This window comes from Mustela putorius, unplaced genomic scaffold, assembly GCF_011764305.1.
Source record: "Mustela putorius furo isolate JIRA1106 unplaced genomic scaffold, ASM1176430v1.1 tig00004007_pilon_pilon_pilon, whole genome shotgun sequence".
In the NCBI taxonomy this organism is placed as follows: domain Eukaryota; kingdom Metazoa; phylum Chordata; class Mammalia; order Carnivora; family Mustelidae; genus Mustela; species Mustela putorius.
This window is the reverse complement of record NW_025422145.1, coordinates 10547803-10568780: the sequence shown is the minus strand read 5'-3', so window position 1 is coordinate 10568780 and position 20978 is coordinate 10547803. Positions and strand designations below refer to the sequence as shown.

Sequence of the window (20978 nt, the reverse complement as noted above, 5' to 3'; positions counted from 1 at the left end):
CTCTCTTCTCTCCCTATTCATTTTCTACTCTGTGTCCATTTATGCTCATAAAATGCAGGCCAGAACATGTCATCCCTTTCTTCAGACGTCCTTCATGGAGTTCTCATGACTACCAGCCAAAACCTAAACTCGTTGATTTACAGTGTCGTATGGTATGGTCTTGGGAGGCTGATGAGTCTTCGTTAAGGACACGCCCCTCAGTTTATTATTCAGCCGTCTTTCTACCACTGGTTTCTCTGAGTCAGTTTCCTCAACTGTGACCTGGCATGAGGAATACCTACCTCAGAGAATTACTGGGGAGGGTCAGCTCCTTAGCCTATACAAACCCCTAAGCACAATGCCTCACCTTAAGTACGTAGTAAGTGTTTGTTACCTCGGGCGCAGTTGTTAGTTCTGGCCCATGGAGCCATCTACATTTGGTTTCATCTTTCCAGGGTCACTCCCCTCAATAACCTTACTCCACTGTGGTTCATGAAAACTTCTCACAGTTCTCCAAGATGCAAGGGAGGCCCATCCTTTTCTCTGTCTCGGCCATATTCCTTTGTTAAGGGGCAATCTGTCCAGTTCCTCATGTTCCCCTTCTTTGACTGTTGAGCAATAAATCCTAGTAATTCTCCATGAATCATCTTAGGTGTCACTTTACCGTGCGCGTCTCCTGCACCCTCACCCTCCCAATCGGAATGCGTTACTGCTCAGTTTCTCTGCTTGAAACCTTGATTCACGGTTGCTTTTTATCAGCCCTTATGGATATGAGCTCGTTCGAAAAACAGAGCATCCCATTCATCTCTGAATCCAGAACTGTGCCTGGTACTGTGCTTTGATGGTTTTCACCGAGTGGGGACTCAGAAATGCCAAATGGATTAATCGGTGCACGCACATGTTAAGATGAACAAAATAGCTTACGTTATGTTCCTTTTAAAAAATGTTTACATCTTTTGAATTGCCATTGGAAAAAATCCTTGAAGCTTAGAAATAGAACCTAGAAACTTGGGAATATAGATTTTTCTTCCTTTCACTTCTTTAAGTTGTAGACTTACTTAAGATGCCTACATATTTCAAATCTGAAAGAAATTATGCACACACAGATTCTAACGCTCTGTGGAATAATTCAAAGTTTCATATGCATGAATTCTGTATTCTTGATGGGGGTCACATGGTATCAAAGTACGTGGACCATGTGTAGAAATTAAGCAAATTACTTTTTTTTTTTTTTCAAATGCCTGGCTAGGAGTTTGCTTTAGGATTAAGGACTATTTTCTTAATAAGTGGTACAGATCTTATTAAAGTAAGTACCTTTATTAATATGATACTTTCCTAATTCTTGTGAATAGTTGAATCATTTTTGTGAAAGTTGGAGCATTATGAGATCTAGTTTCCTGAGACATGAGTAAAAATAACTCATAAGTGTTGCTGTGAAGATTCTTGAATGAGAAATATTACAGAGAAAGTTTAGAAGAGGGCCTGGAACTTTGTAAATACTGTATAAATGCCAATGTCTACTCTATCTCAGCCTAAAACCTGAAGCTTCACATAATAGAAGTTGCTAAAAATTATCAAAGTGATATATGTAAGCATTTTGTGAAGAATTTTACATGCATTATTTCCTTTAACTGTCAGAGCAATCCTATGGTACAGGGTACTCCTAGCCACTTGCCAAAAGAAGATGCTGAGATCCAGATAGGTCCAGGAATTTCCCAATGTTAAACACAGAAAAATCAGAATTCACGTTTTGCTTATTGTACGTCTCGAGATCTTACAATTATATGTTCTTGTGTCTCATGACAAAAATCACAGAAGCAAGTATTTTTGTCCTGAAACTTCCTGTTTCTTGTGGCTGAGTCTACAGTTTTTATTACTTATTGGAAATTATGCTGTAAAGAAAATATCACCCAAAACAAGTGTGGATAAAGTCTCACATCAAACACATAACTTTTGATGGTTACCCAGTGTGGCCCTTGGAACATTTATCCAACTTTTCATGACTTTGGTCTAGTTTTATGACTTTCCCTTCTCCCACACAGAGATGTTGAGTGCTTTATTGATTTACCTTTCTGCCTCGCTCTTTTTCCTTCTTTTCGTTGTCTTTGTTTTTAAATGTGGAAATTGTATAAAATGGTTTGTATCAAAAGCCTTGGTGGTTCTTGCTGATCGTGAAGGACTGGCTATGGAGAATTTTCTTTTATCTTCCCAAATCCATTGCATTTCTTTTAAAATTAGTTGTTACCTTCTGACCAGGTGGTTTTCTCTATTTTTGTTTAATTTTTTTTTTCTTTTTTAGAGGGATTGTATGGGGTGGGAGTTTAATACCAAGAGGACCACAGCATATTCGATATTGGCATTTACTCCTCTTGAAAATTGCTGTTGCTCTCACTGATTTTCCTCTTTATAAAAATGCACATGAAATAGATCACCTGGAGAAATTAAAAGAAGAATGCAGTTTAAAAAACAAGAAGGTCCAACCCCTTTCTTGTGAAAATGAGGAAACTAAGAGTGAGTTAAGTAACTGACTTGAGACCAAACAGCTAGTTAACAGCAAGAATGGGACTAAAACCTTCACCTCTGTTGATGACTAATTTAGGAAACTACTATTTATTTTTGCAGAATATCAATAAAGGGAGGATTTCTAGATGTAAAGAATACAGCAATGCATCTTTGAAAAATACCCTCAGTGACTCGGGGGAAAAAAATAGTGGTATTATCAGCAAAGGTACTTCATGTATTTTATAGAAAGGTCTCTCCCGTCCTCGGGAGCACAGCCTGGCACAGTGATTCTGTCAGGATCTGATGCTTATAGTTCTTATACATAAAGATAACTGTGCCAAGCTTGCCTTGATAGTTTCACCATTTCCTTGAGATTACATTCTTGAGATGATGAGACCAGCTTGAATTTTCAGTGTAGTTGTGAGACCTTTCTTAGGTTGAAATGAATTCTGATAAGCTGATTATCTCTCTGAAGAAAATATGATGTCCACATTTCATAGCTTAGTTCCTATCACTTTAATGCCATTTTTATTCTGAGAATCTTCCCTGCCCTAAATTAAATAAGGTAATAAGGTGCTCTGGAGTCCGACACATATTAAATAGAATTCTTTTTTTTTTTTTTTAAATTCAGACCTACAGGGTAGAAGATGAGTTTTCTTTATGGTATATTTTCTTTCTCCGTGTTGAAGTAGGTGCTGCTAGCTAGTTTCTTTTCTTTCTTTCTTTTTTTTTTTTCCTAATAGAGCAATGAGCTATGAAGCTCAAAAATAAAGTTTTCTCCGTGGTGTAAATAAAGCAGTAATCTGAGCAAATATATCACCCTGTGTACTGAGGGTTTTGTTTTTTTCCTTTCCTTTTGTGGTTTTTTTGTTTTGTTTTGGTTTGTTTTTTTTGGTCTCTTTTTGTCCCCTCTTCACCACAGACTCATTTCTGTTGTTGTGTATTGTTGACACATTAATCTTGGTAGTAGAAATGAAAGCTACTTTTCATTGAGAAATAGATTCAAAGTAAAAGATGATTAATGAACAAAAGCGTCATGCATTCCCAATGATGTGCTTTGTATCCCAGCTCTATAAATCTGTCTGTATCTCAACCTCTTCTGAGCTTTCTGTTTATTGTATCTATTCTCTACTTCACTCCAGTGGAACTGGTTAGTTTAGCCCCCTAGGCTCCCAGGTGTCATGAAAGAGGACAGGAAAGTCATGGGGAGGATCTCCCAGGGGTACCATATGCCTGATAAAGGGAGTCCAAAGGCTGGCAAGGGATGCTTACCATGCAGGGGAAGAGATTGTTACTTCATATCCAGATGTCTGGGAGGCCTCCCTTTGTAAGCCTGTTGCTTGTCCCTGCACACTTTCTCTCTCAGTGACAAAGCATAGAGAAACTACTGAGATGACCAAAGGGAATTGGTCAGGAAGGGATTATCCATTGTGTAGTAGCTTCCCCTGTGTCTGAGAGCTGAGGATGGCATCATGGCCAAGCTCAGCTCCTCTTTTGTGAAAGTGTGTCAGCGCCTCTATTAGGACACCTCAAGTTCTTCTCTGCAACCAGCCTTCTTTGGGCTGTCACAAGCAGGTGATGTTTAGTTAGAATGGGAACATTCCATTTGACAGAGAATATTGCATAATCACCATTCAGATGAGGGTTCAAGTCTTAGTTTCTCTGTGGGGACTTGCAAAAATACTTAAGCTTTCTGAAAATCACACTTTATCTGAAAATTAGAGATAATAATGTCTGTGGGATACAACAAGAATTCAGTGGGAGTTGGCAAGCAGATTGTTTTTCATAGCACGTGACACAGAGTAAGCAGAGGGCGGTTATTACTACTACTATTATTATTATTTTCTTGCCATATGTATTGTCTTTATCTATATTCACTCGCATACCTATTTCTTTCTCTGTCTCCAATACATAATTAGTGAGTTCCTTTAAAAATCACAAGATTCTCCATTATTTTACTTGTGTCCCAAGACCTCACCTTGGGAGGGGGACTTCAATATGATTAAAGTTGTTGCAGCTTTTAGAACACCTGCTGTAGCTGTACCCCAGCAAGCCCTCTTCCCATGTAATCTCATCTAATCATTGTGAGAATCTGCGAAGAGTAATTTTCATTTCTGCTCCACATATGAGAGAATTGAGGCCCAGAGATGTAAGATAATTTACTCAAGGTCATACGACTCGGAAGTGCTGAAGCTGGGGTTTGTACCCCAGTGGGGATAACTCCCAAGGTCAAAACTCTTCCTTTATGCCTACACCGGTCTCTTAAAATGTTGTGATGTCCTCCACCTGACTTGTAAGAAGCTGGACACCAGGGTCGATAGGGACGTTGGGCTTAACAAAAGAGCTTTCGGGGCAGGCTGGATTAGTGGCGTCCACCCTGGCCTTCTTACACTGAGACCCTCGGGATGCCAGAGGAAAATGTGGTTTTGTTCTAGAATTAGCCATTCACTCGTCTATTCAGCAAATATTAAATGAGCACTGGTTTTGTTCTGGGTACCGTGGTTGGCATAGAGCATTCGGCGGGGAAGAAAACCCTCTGTGTCTGCGTCCTCATGAGTATTCAGTGATGGAATTCGTCAGGAGAGGCAGATCCTAATCCAATGGTGATGCTTTGCCATGTAGTTATAACTGAGATAAATGTGAGGAGAAGGAGCCTGTCCTAGATTTGCTGCAGAGAGGGATCTGCTATTTGAGATGAGAGTTGAAACCACACAGGGTAGAAGCCATGGGGCGGTGGGGGTGGTGAGGTCTCCTGTCTCTTCGGGCCCTGCTGCTGGAGCCTGGTGCGTTGTGGCTGACACGGAGCCCTCTCTGGTACTACTTCCTTTGCATTTGAAGCAGCAGAGCGTTTCGTGTCGGGTTTCTGCAGTGGTTGGTCCTCTCTTCCCATCCCGAGTTTTTTATGGGAGATGTTTTCCTGGTTTCTGCATGGATGAGATCTTCTGGTCTCCTTAATACCAAGTTTGTATCAGGCCAGCTCCAGACACTGATGGATTCGGGTAAACTCAGTTCATGTGAACTCAGGAACATTTACACTGAGAAGCCTCATTCCTCTTGGTGGAAAGAACTCACTCACTGTTCCTGCTATGATGGGAAGGAGCATTTTTGTTTCCCAAGCAATTTTGTGCAACAGTATCAGCAAGTGATTCCTATCCATTTCTGCCGGCCTTTTATCATTCAACCTAAGAATCTGTCTGCAGAAATTAGAAATCTTTTCTCTCCCTGATTTCCTTTGCCGTGACATCTGTACCTCTAAAGAAACATCAGAGGCCACAGGGGAAAAAAAAATTAAAAAAAAATCCTCCCTTTAAATGATAGAAATTCTAGAAGTTCTCCAGGCTCTCAGTAGGATTGGTAAAGGAAACTATTTCAGGGAAGCTCCTTTTTGAAGTTGGTGGTCACACTTTCTCTCCTCCTGCTAGAAATGAGTCCCAGGGCCCCCACCAAAAAAAGCCAAACTGGACAATATCTCTATTTTTTTTAAAAAAATGACAGGTGTACATAGTATGCAGTAGATGCTTAGTATTAGGTAGTGATCCTAACAGATATGATTTTTATTATTGTTATTTATATATTTATTTATTTAGGTCTTCATGAATCTGTGTGGGAATCTCTGTAAGCCACATATATCCAGGGGTGGCAGTCTTTTTCTCTGAAGGGCCAAGTAGTAAATATTTGGGGGTCTGTAAGCCCTAAAGTCTATCACAACTGCTCAGCTCAGTTGTTGTCACATGAACCTGGCCATAGATAATGCATAGCTGAGTGAGTGTGGCTATGTCCAAATGAAACTTCATTTGCAAGAACAGGCCACATGTTGGATTTTGACTTACTGTCCATAGTTTACCAGGGTCTGACCCACACGGCAGTCTCCATCGGCGCAGTTGTCTGGGCTTGAGCAGCTTGTCCGGGTGGGCCTGCATTGGCCTACCCTGGATAACTCCGTCACCAAAATGTACGCCGTAAATAACAGAAACCCACCAGAGCCAAGCTCGTCAAAGGCACACTTTCTCGGAAAGATACCCTGGAATCTCGTATTTATCCTCAGTGGAGGATGTTCAGTAGGGCATCAGGCATGGCGGCATCAGAAATAGAAATGCTTCTGGAACCCAGGTGACGAGCTGTGCAAACTGCCTCCCTTCCATTCTGTGTGGGCTCCCCTGCTTCTCTCTGCGTTGACTCTTTACCCTGTGTCCCACAGACAGACTTGCTCTGCTGTGCTTTCTCCTTGTCCATGGTAGCTGCTCCCAGAAGGTGCCCTTGGCCCTCATTCTGCATCACTGCGCAAATGCCATGCCTACACACTGACATGGTGGCACATTTTCTTCCTGTCCATGTTGTAAATTCCTGAGATAGGGCCCTTAATGTTCATCTGAGGGTCAGATATCTCTGCTTCCTATCGTCCGTCCAAGGGGAAGCAAGGTGAAGGTGATCAAGACCGGGTCCATTCCTGGTCAGGTGTCATCCTTAGGAAAAGAGACGTGGAGTAGAGAGGTGCACCAAAATATCCTCCCCTCCGCTACTGTGGGGCTGGCTATAGGGTTGATCTCTCTGCTTTACAAGAAGGAATTGATGGCATTTCCCAGCTGAAAGCACCCAGAATGTTTTAATTTTATTTAAATTAAAATAATCAGGTCTCGTGTATATTTCCTTTCACGGAGTTGTTATTGCTTACTTTGACTTCAATGTCCTGTCTCATGTACTTGGTTGAGAAAATAATATAAAAACGTCTTGGAATTTCCCTAGAGTTCAGCTTCCCGTTTTATACCAGGTGTAGCTGAAGTTTGGAGCAGAATAAAAAGAGCCTCGTTGCCTTACACACACCCTGTTATCTCTGGCGGGTTCAAATACAGTTTCTCCAAGAAGGCTGTGGTACCTTTGCTCTTTCTAGCCTTGAATCTGAAAGTCTCAGGTTTTCTTTGGAGTACACACAGCGGCATCTTTTTGACAGACAGTGCAAATTAAAAGATCCAGTGCGGCCTGGGAACCAGGGACCCAAACTTGCCCCTTGGGTTTTCATTTACAGTTAGGCACTGCAGACACAATTATTGCTGACAGGAAAGCAGAGGCTGGTGGCAGAGTATGTGTGACGGGAGGCTCATGCCAACCTATAATTGAGAGGATTATTTTTAATCAGAACATACCCTACAGCCCAAACATTAGAAATCTCCTGTAAGGCCAAGACAGGAAATTAAACACACCAACAATAAGCCTCAAAGGAGGGTGGCATGTGGGATGTAATATCGTTAGTCTTTCGAAGGTCCCTGGAGCTTCGAAGGTCCCTGGAGTAGAAGTTTGGTTCTCTAGGGAGGGAGACTAGGAAGAAGCTTCCCATGGAGAGGTAAGTCACAGATAGCTTACCTGAGCCCCTGCTGGACAGGTGAGTATAGACAAATTAAATGCAGCGGGCAGGCTAGTTGATGTTTATTGCATTTAGACAGTATGACAAGTCAAATATAAGCCTTGAAATAGCAGCTACAATTGTATTTCATCATTAAGGGAAAGGCCTCATTAGTTCCCTATTTTTGGAATTCTTACTGAGCTCTTACCATGTGTCAGGTGTTCTGCTGACCACTGATATTCCCGGGCTTTGCGGTCGTAGTCTTTTGGATAGTCTTATCTTTTGGCAAAATTTTGCCAAGTACATTAAGACTTTTTTTTTTCTTTTTAAACTGGAAAGACTGTTGTTGACCAAGTAGGCATCATTCTTGGATATGTGGTATGAAAAACATTTGTTTAGTAGTCCTCACACCAACCCTCCGAGGAGGGCATTATTATCCCCAATTGATAGAGAAGAAAACTGAGGCTCAGAGGGGTTGGACAGCTTGCCCAAAGCTATATAGCTTAATGAATAAGAGAATTAATTTGAACCCAATTCTCAGTCCAAAACCCATGTAATACTGTCACTCATAAATAAGATAAAACCCAGCCTAGGGCTTTAAGGTGCTGAGGACTGTAAACTCATTGGAGAGAAAAGACGTAGAGACCATCATCCGTGAGTGTGCAGTTCTAAGAGAAGGGACGAGGGAGCTCTTCCTTGTGCCTGCTGAGGTCTTCCCGGGCACATGAAAAATAGGTACAAGGTTACTGAGCAGAAAAGGCACAGAATCCTAGGCGTGGGACTGGCTAGTGATATGAGAGGGCTTGGGACTTTCTGTTTAGAACGACTGGCCTTTGGCTTTTGTTCTTGTTCAGCTCAGTCACTTACATTTAATAAATACAAGGGGAAGAAAAGCATATTTTGGGGATACTCAACACAGAGACTAGGTATCTGAAGGGGTGGGGTAGGATGTGAAAAGATGATGGGGGACAACCAACTTTCAAAGTATCCCCTTGCTGCGTAGAATGTTTATTGATGTATGATCACAGTGGGAGATGGTCTTTAACCCAGGGCTTTCATGAGGAAGTAAACCACGCATTGACAGTAAAATGACCTACTGGTTCTCAGTCTAGAGCTCAGGGTCTTTAGGGTCCGTAGCTGATCTAGGGACACACGATTTCTTTGCATGACCAAGTGTGGCTGATCCGCTCACCCACCTGCATTGGTCAGCAGCCTTGTGTTACATGCCTGAGCGTCACTGGATTCCCTTGGGGGAGGGTCTCTATCTCCAACCTAAGGAAAATGCAGTGTACTCCCCACTTATGCTCACTCTGCTCCCATCCCAGGTGTGATCAGCACTAGCTTCTCCATGCCCCATCATTGCCAGATTGCACGTAATAAGCCCATGTGGTACTGGCTGCCGTACACTAGATGCCCCTTCAGACCACTGGGTATGGCTGGAGAGCATGCACCCACTCACAATCACTGATTAAGGCACAGCTTGCTAATCTGTGCGAAGGGCTGGTGGAGAATGCCCCAGCCAGGCAATATATCATCCATTGAGACCAGTATCTCGCATGTGGCTCTTCTATTGGCAAGTAACAGAAACCCACTCAGAGTAGCTCAAGAAATGGGGTATTTATTATACACCATAGTGGTGAGTCTCAGCTCCACCCAGAAACCTCCCTCCCGTGGCCCCTCCAGTATTGCCTATTATCTTCTCTGCCGCATTCTTCTTGCTCCAGAGCCTGGCTTCTTCTCTTCTACTTGCCGAACACCTGGCAGAGAATGGTGACCCCACCATTACTTTGTCCTCAGTTCTAGAAACTAGCTAAAACTCAAGACTGCCCTCTAACTTCCCGAGAGAGAATTTGACTTGTGATCAGGTGAGGTTCCATCCCTATGGAACACTACCCTCATGGAGACAGGATCGTATACGGAATACGTGATTTCTGTACCTATGCTAGGCAGAGATGGGATATGGGGAGGCGAATAACTCAGAAAAGCTGTGTAGTCACCCAAAGCCTGTCTAAAGTTAGGAACAGGGTGAGGAAGCCTTCTTTCCACACTTCCTCCCTTCCATCTATCCTTCCTTTGGCAAATACGTATTGAATGCCTTCATAGCCACAACAGTGTGGTCAGAGCTGGCAATAAAATGGTGAGCAGGACAGATGCAGTCCCAGCCTTCAGGGAGCTGACATAGTGGAGGCAGACAGACATCAGTCAGATCACTGTCACTATTACGTGACAGTTGCGATGTGTGCTATGGAGGAAGGGCTCTGGAGATCACGTGGTAGGGGTTTCCACAAGAAAGTCATAATGAGCGGGAGCTCATCGGTGTGAAGAGCATCCTAGCCTGGAGATGCAGCATGTGCAACATCCCTGTGGCAGGTGGCGAGTAAAGTACGATCCAGAACTGGAAGGTCCCCTGGGCTGGTACGCGAGGGGGTCCAGAAGGAGGGTGATAAGTGAATAAACTTGGAGTTGTGGCCAGAAGCAGAGCATGCAGGAAGTCAGGTTGTTAGGATGTCAGGCTCAGTCTGGAATGGAATCAGTGCAGGATTTAATCAGTCAAATAGTACAGTCACAGTCATATTCTGTAAAGATCACTGTGTCTGCTCTGTGGAAGGATGCGAGGTGCACGCCTGGAGCCAGAAGGTGATCTCCACAGCCCACTGTGGTTGTCAGGTGAGGAAACCCCAAAGCGGTCGGTGGTTGTCTGTGGGAGTGGAAACACTGCAGTAGCCAGCCCTGTTCACCAAGCGAGAAAGTTAAACTGCACGCTGCCTGCCCAGGGTTCATCAACTCCAGTGTTTTGGAAGTAATTGGTTCGCTATTTCGTGCGTCCATTTGATGAGAGCAGAGGTTAGGGCAGCTAATGCAGAAAGCCATCCTTCACCTCTGTCTGCCTGACTTTGTTCTGATGTCCTTTCGCGTTTTGTTCCCTTACAGTCTTTGGGCTCTGGCATAGTCTTGGTACGATGCAAATTCCACCCAGGTCCATGGGGACCCAGGATTCTCCCTGGTCACAAATTGCTCTTTAGGTAGATTGCAAGAGTAATTGCAAACTCAGGACAATCTTAGTTTTTTTTTTGTTTGTTTGTTTTGTTTTAATATATACAACTCCTCTGGAACTCCTCTACGCTAGAGAGTATCTTAGATTTTTCTCACTGTCTGACAATGTGCCATTGTTAATGACTATTTCTGTTCTCAACTTGGAATAATGGTTCCCAGCCTTTGTTTACATTCATTCATTCATTTATGAGGGAGAGAGAAAGAAGGAAAGGGAGAGGGAAAGAGAGAATCTTAAGCAGGCTCCATGCCCAGTGCAGAGTCCAATGCAAGACTTGATCTCACAATCCTGAGACCATCCATGACTTAAGCAGAAATCAACAGTGGGATGCTTAACTGACTGAGTCACCCAGATACCCCCTCCACTGTTTGTTTTTATAAAATTATCCACCTGGAGGATTTGACTGATTCTTACTAATCAATAAGGGTGTATGGTTATAAATTCATTTCAACTGCAGGTTGAATTTAAAGCAAATCTAAAGTTGTGGCCATAAAGCTGACATGCATGAGAGGTTAACATTTTTATCTGGGCACCAGGTATGGGAACACAAGTGAAGGCCATTTGGCTGAGGGAGACCCTCCCTCTGGAATGAAGTTCAGGGCCCTTCTCTGGAGGTGTACCACTTTGCATCCATGAGGAATCACTGCTTATGCTGTCCAGTGTAGTGAGTCGCTGCTAAGTATCTGGGCACTGTGCCAGGCGATGAGGCTACCAAATTGAATAAAACATTGTCCTTGTCCTCTAGGAGTCCACAGTCTGAGCAGGCCAACTCTACAGTAGGTTAGAGAGTATGATTCTTGTTCAGAGACAAGGCTCTGTGACAGACCCCAGGGCCCCTGGAAAAAAATTCAGTCCGGCTGAACAGGTCAGCAAAAGCAACAGAGAGAAGGTCACACTTAGGTGGATGTGCGTGTTTCAAGTAGTGCATTTTAGCTGGATCCTAGAGTATGTTGGTGAGTGTATGAAGGGAAGGAGAGAGGGACTGGAGGAGGGAGGCAAGGGTTAAGAAGGCTGAACTTGAGAATAGGAACTATCGCCATTTTTAATAAATAAGAAGACTCCTGCATATTTTGATACAAAGCCTGGGTATACGTTGGGTTCAAGAAAACTATTACTACTAGTATTTTTCTCTTACAATCATCACTGATATTTTTATCATTATTAGGACACATAGTTCTCCAACTGAGGCATCTATGAATTTATAGAAGATAATTACATACTTTGACTATTCATTTTCTAACTGTTCCTACCTCCTTTCTCCAAATCCTGTTCTTTCACTTCATGTGGTTACCTTCTTCTCAGCATGAAGAGTTCAGTTCCATTGCCACTTCCTTGGCAAGTCTTCCCCAACCTCCCGGAGTGCCACAGAATGTAGGCATCAGGAGCACAGTGTTTGGTGTAAAAAAGCACTTAGTAAATCATAACAAACTTTTTTTTTAATACATATTTTTTTAATTTGACAGAGAGAGAGATCACAAGTAGGCAGAGCAGCAGGCGGTGGTGGGGGGAGGGTTTGCGGGAAGCAGGCTCCCCGCTGAGCAGAGAGTCCAATGCAGGGCTCGATCCCAGAACTCTGAGACCATGACCTGAGCCAAAGGCAGAGGCCCAAACCACTGAGCCACCCAGGTGCCCCCATAACAAGCTTTTATACAAACTTCCAGCTATAAAATGAGTAAGTCACAGGGATGAAAATTACATCATAGGGCATGTAGTCAATGGTATCATAATAATTTTGCATGGTAACAGGTGGTAACTACATTTAATGTGTTGAGCATTTCATAATGTTTATAATTGTCAAATTACTATGTTGTACACCTGAAACTAATAAAATACTATATATATTTCAATAATAAGAATAAACAACTTTTAAACAGCACTGACTTTGTGCCAGGCACAATGCCAAGTGCCTTACAAATATTAACTTTTAATACTTGCCTCAATCTATTGAGGTAGGTAGTGTATTTGTTCTCATTTTATAGATTAGGAAGTTGAGACAAAGAAAAGCTAAGTGTCTCAGTCATGGTAACAAAGCTGATAGGTAGCAGAGCCTTGGATGATGGGATAGATGAATGAATGAAGGGCAGGAAGAAAGGACAGACAAATGACCACTGTGACCACCGTCCTCGCTACGTCATAGCTGTGTGCACCCGCAGGCTTCTCCAGATACACATCTCTCTCCCAGTGTTTTGAAACCACTCAGTGTTCTCAGATGTTCTAAGTTACCAACATCAGTGAGCTCACCAAATGGGAAGATTTAAAAAAGAAAGTCCATCATATTAAGATACTAAGAAAGGGAGTATATTTTCCGAACATATATCTGTGAGTAATGTTTATAAGCAAGCTCTGAAACTTGGGAGTTACTTTGAGTCTGGTTGTACATTGTGTCAGTACTTGAGAGGAGTAATAGAGCCCTGGGTCAATATTCTAGAACCCTGCAAATTAATCCCATTTCTTCATTTGTCTCCCAGAAGGTGAAAGGGTCAGAAGCAACTCTCTTTTGAGTATAGGGTGCCATGTAACTCTTTCAGATCTATTAGTAAATCTTTCTGGTTGGATATGACCTCTCCCCCAACTCACCAAATTATATGAGATTATAATGGCCGTTTGTAGTTTGTGTGATATTTGGTTTATTTAAATATCAGTGAATGTGGATCTTCCTCCTTCTGATTGGGTGATGATAGCCATGCTCATGAAACTGATTCTTGATGGGACACTTAAAATCACAATTTTAATTAAAAATCCCAGTTTTGGGGCGCCTGGGTGGCTCAGTGGGTTAAGCCGCTGCCTTCGGCTCAGGTCATGATCTCAGGGTCCTGGGATTGAGTCCCGCATCGGGCTCTCTGCTCAGCAGGGAGCCTGCTTCCTCCTCTCTCTCTCTCTGCCTGCCTCTCTGCCTACTTGTAATCTCTCTGTCAAATAAATAAATAAAATCTTTAAAAAAAAAATCCCAGTTTTATTCATTGCAAAATGGAGTCATGTTGAATATTGGCCATCGTGGGATTGAACTTTATAGAATCCTGGAGTTCTGGAGTTGAAAAGATATTTAAAGTTTATTTCATTTCACCTAATTCCATGTGGGAGAATCCACAATAATGTCTCTGAAAGATTGGCTTCTCATCCTTCCTTGAAAACATCCTGCGGCGTAGAGTTCACTGTGTCAGGCAAGAGCTCAGCAGAGTGGTTCTAAACTCGATGTTCAATCACCAACTTCAAATCCAGGCTCTGTCACCTACATGCAACTACAACTTACTTGAGCTGTCTGAGCCTTGGTTTCCTCTTCTGGAATAGAGAAAATCATAACACCTTCTATTGCAGTGTAAAAGAATTAAATGAAAATATATTGAAAGACTTGATTTTTTCAAAAAAGATTTTTATTTATTTATTTGATGGAGAGAGATAGAGAGAGCACAAGCAGGGGGAATGGCAGAGGAAAAGGGAGAAGATAACTCCCTGCTGAGCAGGGAATCTTGATGCAGGCTTGATCCCAGGACCCTGGGATCATGACCTGAGTCAAAGGCACTTAATTGACTTAATCATTTTCATCACCATCATCACCACCACCATCATCGTTGTCCAATTCATAGTATCAGGAGCCTATTTTAGAAGTTAGCCACATGTGACTATGACAAAAAAGTAAAGGCACAATACAATACCTTCCTCCATCCTAAAGTCTTCCCCTCTCTTCTTCCCTAGGACACTGCTCAAAGAACTCATGCCAGTGGAACTTACGGCTTCCTTGATCGGACTCAGCATTCAGTAAGTGTGACCACTTTTTGAACCTTCATTACATAAATACATCTATTTCTTTGATCGTGTTTGAGATGAAAAGCTCTCTTCCGCGGGCCCGAAGTTCCCACAAACACTGGGCTGCCTGCCTGTGTCTTTCTTTTCTGCACTACTACGTTGGATTCAGAGGTGAGGGGAGGGTTTGCTGGGCAGAACCCCCACAAGGAACACAGGAATGTGTGTGCGTGTCAGGGGGTTAACCCTACCGCTACTGGCTAGGGGTTAAAATGAAATGTGCTTTTGTTGTCCTTTTGTTCCCTGAGCTTTTCTCATTAGGAGAAACCTCATCCCTCCCAGTTACATGACCCTGCAAAGCAGAACAGATCAGTTAGTGAGACCACATATTTCTTGAGGCACTTAAGAACAATTCATTTGGGGCCAGAATACATTATTACTGTATAAAAATTACCGCAGAAAAAGAAATTTGGTACTTTCGGATGCTGGGGTACGTTTCAGAAATTGCATTTGTTTTTCACAAGTAAGCACTTTCCGCCGTCTGCCTTTCTCATTGTGCGCAAGGACTTGATTTTTGGTGAAGCCAGCAGTATTTTCTCCGATTTCCCCGACTCTTATTTTTTTACGATACAGTAGCTTTTGAGGTGGTGGTGTTGGTAGACTAACGCCTCTGTAAAAGTCTGGGACATTTGCTCTCCTCTGCAGTCGTCCAAACAACTTGTTTTATGAATTGCTCTGTAATAATTTAATACTAAATATCCAAGTTTTAAAAGGCTAACTTTAAAAGGCTATAGGAAAAAAAAAATTTTTTTTTTTCTCAAGACGTAGCTTCCCTTGTAAGGTTTTAGAATTTTTTTTTAACATGTCCTACTTTTGAGATTGGTGGAATATAATTTGATGCATCAAATATCATAAAGGGGCAGGTAGAATCCGAGGCTGGGGGATTCCAGGCCTGGAAGAGGCTGATCAAAGGGAATTCTTTGCCCTCAGTGGTATGGCATGACTCTCCTTTTGGGTACAGAATTTGCATATATGAATGGTAGAGGAGGGAGGAGACAGAAAGAAATAAAAAAGATGGTGTCTTCGCTGTTTGCTACATCAGAGTGACTTAGCGTAACCCTGATCAGCGAAAGCTTGTATCACACAGGAGATTAGACCCACAGCTTTTGTTCCCAATAATAAAGGAAATTTCGTGTCTAATTCCCTACATGCCACATGTATCTTTCAATGCCTTTGAAGTTCAGGCTACAGCATTTTCTAAAAACTGCGAGGTTCTGTAAGTGGAAAGGAGGGGCTGTTTGGCAAGAAGTCTGTTCAAATCTATTTGGTGTAACGTTAAATATGCACGTTACTTTATCTTTTTCCATTTCCATCAGTATCCTTCTCTTCTCATGGATGCCTTTGCGGTGCTGGAGCAGACAGGGTGAGGATGGAGGGAGGAAGTTTCAAGGATGGGTTTTCAGATTATGTGCGACCCTCCCACGTTCCTCTCTACCTTCTCAACATGATACAAATTACTGCTTCTCAGAAAGGAATCCATGTTCCAACGCTGGATTGGGGCTGAAATTTCTAACCTAGGGGAGCCTCTGGTCCCCGAGATAATTAGTACAGTGTTGTAAGGAGCTCATGTTAATTTGTCTTTGGATATGGTATTTCCATATCTATGATTGTGGTCTAAGGAGGAAAAAAATTATTAATTTGCTGCTCCATACCAGTGTGTAGATATCTGATAATTTAAAAAAAAATAAAAAGGGAAGAAATGGAAAAACTTCTCACTGGGGATATTTAGAACGGCTGCCCAATTTCTGTGTACCTAATAGATTTCGATGGTTTCCGTGTGATGAGAGCTGGAGCAGTGAACCTCAGTCAGTGTCTAGGACCAAGTGGAAACCGACAGGAGGCTGGCGGCAGTAGGGTCCTTGGTTGAACTTCACCCTCAGAGTCATTTCCTACAACTTTAAAATTTAAGTTCCAGTGGAAGCCTTCCTAAGATCTCTCTCTGTCTCCCATCAGATTATACTCCCCTGGCAGGCTGTACCGGAATTATAATTTATTAATTAATGACCAAAAATTAATTTAGTATTTGCTTTTTTCTTTTGTCCAGTGCTCTCCAGCACAATTTTCTGTCCTGCTAGGAATATTCTTTCTCTGTGCCGTCCAGTATGGTAACCACACTGAGCACCTGAAATGTGGCTGCTGCCACCAGGGAACTAAGTTTACTACTTTGTTTATTTTTAGTTGATTTAAATTTAAGCATTGTCACATGGCAGCAATAATCTACCATACGGATGGGACAGCTCTAGACTGGAGGCCCCATGAATACAGGAGCCAGTTCTGAGTTTTCCATCCTTGCATCCAGGCTGGTACCCAGGTGGTATTACCCGTGTAGACATTGTTTGGTAAACTGCTGCTGTCCCAAGCCCTTTAAGCATCTTCTTTCCTCGCAATTCTGTACGTATTATTCCCCTACATGAACCCTTCATCCAGAACAAAAGAGTTAATGATCCTTCAATGCCACAGCATATGCTCATTCTAATGGGCTGGTCTCTGTTATACTCTGGTTAATAGACAGTATATAACCTCTGATTATATCTACAGCTTTTACTGAAGATAGAGGTCACAGTAGACAGCACTTGCTGGGCATAGTGACAGGTGAACACATGGAGGGATGGGGGATGGGTAGATAGATGGAGTGTTACGTATGTGGGAGAAACAGAATTGACCTTAGACGGTAGACCGTTCTAGATCTCCATGATGGCTGTCTTTTGTCTTCTACTTACTACTCTAATTCTTGTTCAAAGCTATGATGTCTGCTTTGCCAAGGCCTAGATGGGCCTAGAATAGCACACTCCGAATCTATTACTGAATTCCAGTGTTCTATGCAGCAAAGGTTGCTGTACATCTATACTTGCTTCTGGCTGTACGTCTGACTCCAAATGCCTAACACTAAAATCAGACCACACCCTGCTCACTTCCCTCTGGACACCATTCTCTCCCCGGGTAACCCAGTCCCAAGCTTCAGTAACCACTTACTGTGTCTTGACCTTCATCCACCACCACAAGAGGAGTGAGGCCTGGGCCTGTCGAAAGCCCTTCTCTGTTCCCTCTGTTGACATATCACTCCAGGTACTCCTTCCTCAAATGGTGGTGAAGTCTTTCTAAGTTGTTTTAATGCCTAAAGCCACCATCCCTTGGATTCCATTCTATATGTTGGAGGACTGCTGTTCCTGAAACACGAGTGTCATTGAAGTTACGTGTTCAGTAAGCTAGTTGCTTTCAACACTGCCTCCCTTAGAATGTCTAGAAACCTTGTCTTCTAATCAAACATGTTGATCTCTTGACTCCCAATGCATTTACTTCCTGACTCCAAAATTTGTTACCTGTGGTCCTAACAGCAGGAGCAACCCTTCCTTATTCTTAGTCCACACTCCAGTTATATATCTCTGTTAAGACTCTCCTGATGAAATGTGTACTTTAATTCCTTGATTCTCCTTGTAAGATAAAGAAAATACAAAGCCTGTTTTCAGTATAGAAGTTTGACCCTGGGATAGTATTTTTAGAATCTGGACTCTGTGGAGCAGGCAAAGAGTAGAACAGTATAAGGTGAATAGAAAGAGAAAGAGCAATAATTGTCTTGAGGGACTTGGAGTTCTCTGGAGTTAAAAGTCAGCAGATGGGCTAAAAATGGGAGAGGTCAGCCATCCGATGAATACCGGAGGGAGGGGGAGCCGGAGTGGGAGCAACACTGCATTAATTTTAAATGACGGCCAGGCCTAGGGTGGGTTTCATGCCATTTGATTTAGAGTCTCACGGTGTAGAGGACACATCAAATGATGGCCTCATTTGACCTTCCCATGTGCTCTGACACTTGACCACCCGCCACCCACCACCCACCACGCACTGCCAGGCATCCGTGTTCACACATGCCATATCTGTATCTCTTATCTCTCTCAAGCTGCTGCATAGCAATCTCTGTGAAATCCCTCCTGCTCCCCTAATTCATCCCTTCTAGACTGGGAATAGGAACTCTGGGGTGGGGGGTGGGGGTCTCTTTCTGATTTACTGACTACACAAGACTGTGAAGCATCAGAGAGTATAGGCAGATAAATAAAAAAAGAACATTTTCCTTTGTTTCCTTATTGTTGAACAGAGAGACAAAAAAGAATGAAAGTTACAGGGAAGGTGTGTATGACTGCAGCATTTCAGGACTGTGGATAACAAAGAGACAAGCCTCAAGTGGCACCCCACTACCCGCCTCATTATTCCCCATCATTTCACCCAGTTTAAATCTTCCATAGCACTCCTCACGTGCTCTAATGATCGTATTTATGTGTTATGCATTATCTGCTTCTTCCACTGGACTAGAGGGTCTCTGAAGACATAATGTGTACCTGTCTTGCTTGCTGCTCTATCCCCAATGCCACAGAAGTGGCAAGTACATATATAGATACACACACATATATGTGTATGTATGCACACATATATGTGTATATGTACAAATCTATATGGAGTGAATTATCAAGTTGGCTTACTTCTTTGAATGATGATAACCCTGTCTGAAACCATTCTTTTGTCAACCGTAACCCCTCATAGCACTCCCTTGCCATACCTCCCAATCTAGATCAGCCTTTGAAAAACCAAGAGAGTTAGGCTCTGTGAACTGACCACGTCATCCTTGACACAGTGACCAATCTGACTTAATTTTTTTTCATTAAATAATAACAATAATAAGGAGCTGAACTAGAATAGTCTGCAACTAAGACCCCTTCTGACTTGGAATTCAGTGCATAAACAAGAAAGAAACAAGGCCACAGAAGAAAAGGTTGAAGGGAAGCATCACTACCTCGGCAAGGTAGAGGGTGCTGAGTTATGACCAACAGTGGCTATTCCCCACCCCCTAGCTGTGGGCAAAAATGAACTCATTGTCTTCTGGACAAGAAAATGAATATGCTGCGTAGGTCTGGGACTAGTATAGTATGGATAGGCCACTTTCTGTTTGCTCTGTTAATAACTGGTATTGGTACAGTTTGGTCCACGCCCATGGGTTGCATTATAGAATTAGAGGAAATGAAGGCAGGTTTCAACCTGCAGCCTCTTCTACTGGAGCACCTGTGAGCTTAAATCGTTCTTTTCATCCTAATTATTCATTAGTTACCAGTCAAATGACCTAAGAAAAACAATGACTACAATGACTTGGGGCTTCTGCTAAATCTTTTCACTGAAGCTAAAGATGAGATCTACTTGCTGTTTCTACTCTGCATTGTAATGTGAGCTTGTTTATTTGAGATATTGGTGAACCTGTGGCAATGGCTGCAAATTGCAAATGACAAACACATAAAGAATGGCTGCTTCATAAGTCACAGAAACAAGGAATTTGGTTTTTCCAAATGGAAGAGGCTGCAGATTTCTTTTGAGAAAGATAAACTTTCTCCGAGGGCTGCCAGCCAGAATATATTTAAAAAAAAAAAAACAAAAAACAAAAACATGTGGCTAGTTTCTTTTGAGTTTGGGCAACTGTATCCAAAGATGAGAATTCTTGCCTCAGAAGGTGTGAACCCCAGGTTTGTGCCAGGCATACAGTTGGAGGTAAATAAATGGTAACAATGATAAGTTATTGTTACTCAGAACAATTAAATAACGGAGAAGTAGTCCCTTCTACTGGGCGGCCTGTGTGTGCATGATCACTGGGGAGGCAGATCACTCATTGGACCTCAGTCTCTCTATTTAAGAAGGATCAATTATCTTGAAAAACTGTACTGTGGTACATTCCAGCTTAGAGTGCCATGACATTGATATGTAAGTCAATGTTCTTACCCTGGTAATGTTATCATTCATTCATTCACTTACAATTAGCTTTGGATAAATGATGTTGGATTTTTTCCAGAGTGGTAGGGATGTTAAAATGAAAGAGGCCCTTAATTTATGGTCAAACTGTAAAATAAAATTTAAAGTAAATAAAACAAAAAATCCGAATTGTGTCGGTTATCATGGACTAGCCACTCATAGACAGGAATATATGTTGGGGTCAGACTGCAAGGATATGATTAGATCTCTCTCAAATATGGGAGAGGGCCAAGAGGTGGCCCTGTTCCATGTAAATTCTTCTTTTCCGTATTCTCAGGTCAGGTTTTTCCTCTCACAGCTGGCTGGCCTTCCTCACTCTTCTCCAAAGTACAATGCCCTTGCAGGGTGCTTCCTCCCCCAGCAATGACCATTTACACTCCACAGGGCCAGATTCTCCCCACCAAGTCCATAAACCTGCACTCTGTGCAGAATCAATGCCCATTTACAGCTGCTAATGCATTAATAACAGAAACGTCCCTGGCCATGACCTACCTGAGTCATTACACACTAATCATCGGAGGC

At 42.5% G+C, this 20978-nt stretch overlaps 1 protein-coding gene across 1 annotated transcript in view; it reads left to right on the top strand.

Moving 5' to 3' along the window:
* The window catches only part of RBFOX1 (RNA binding fox-1 homolog 1), a 1454978-nt gene that overhangs the window by 243277 nt on the left and 1190723 nt on the right, over positions 1 to 20978 (top strand). Inside the window, exon 2 of the mRNA XM_045072277.1 lies at positions 14565 to 14627. The gene's annotated coding sequence lies outside the window, so the exon portion shown is untranslated. The remainder of the gene's footprint in view (positions 1 to 14564; positions 14628 to 20978) is intronic.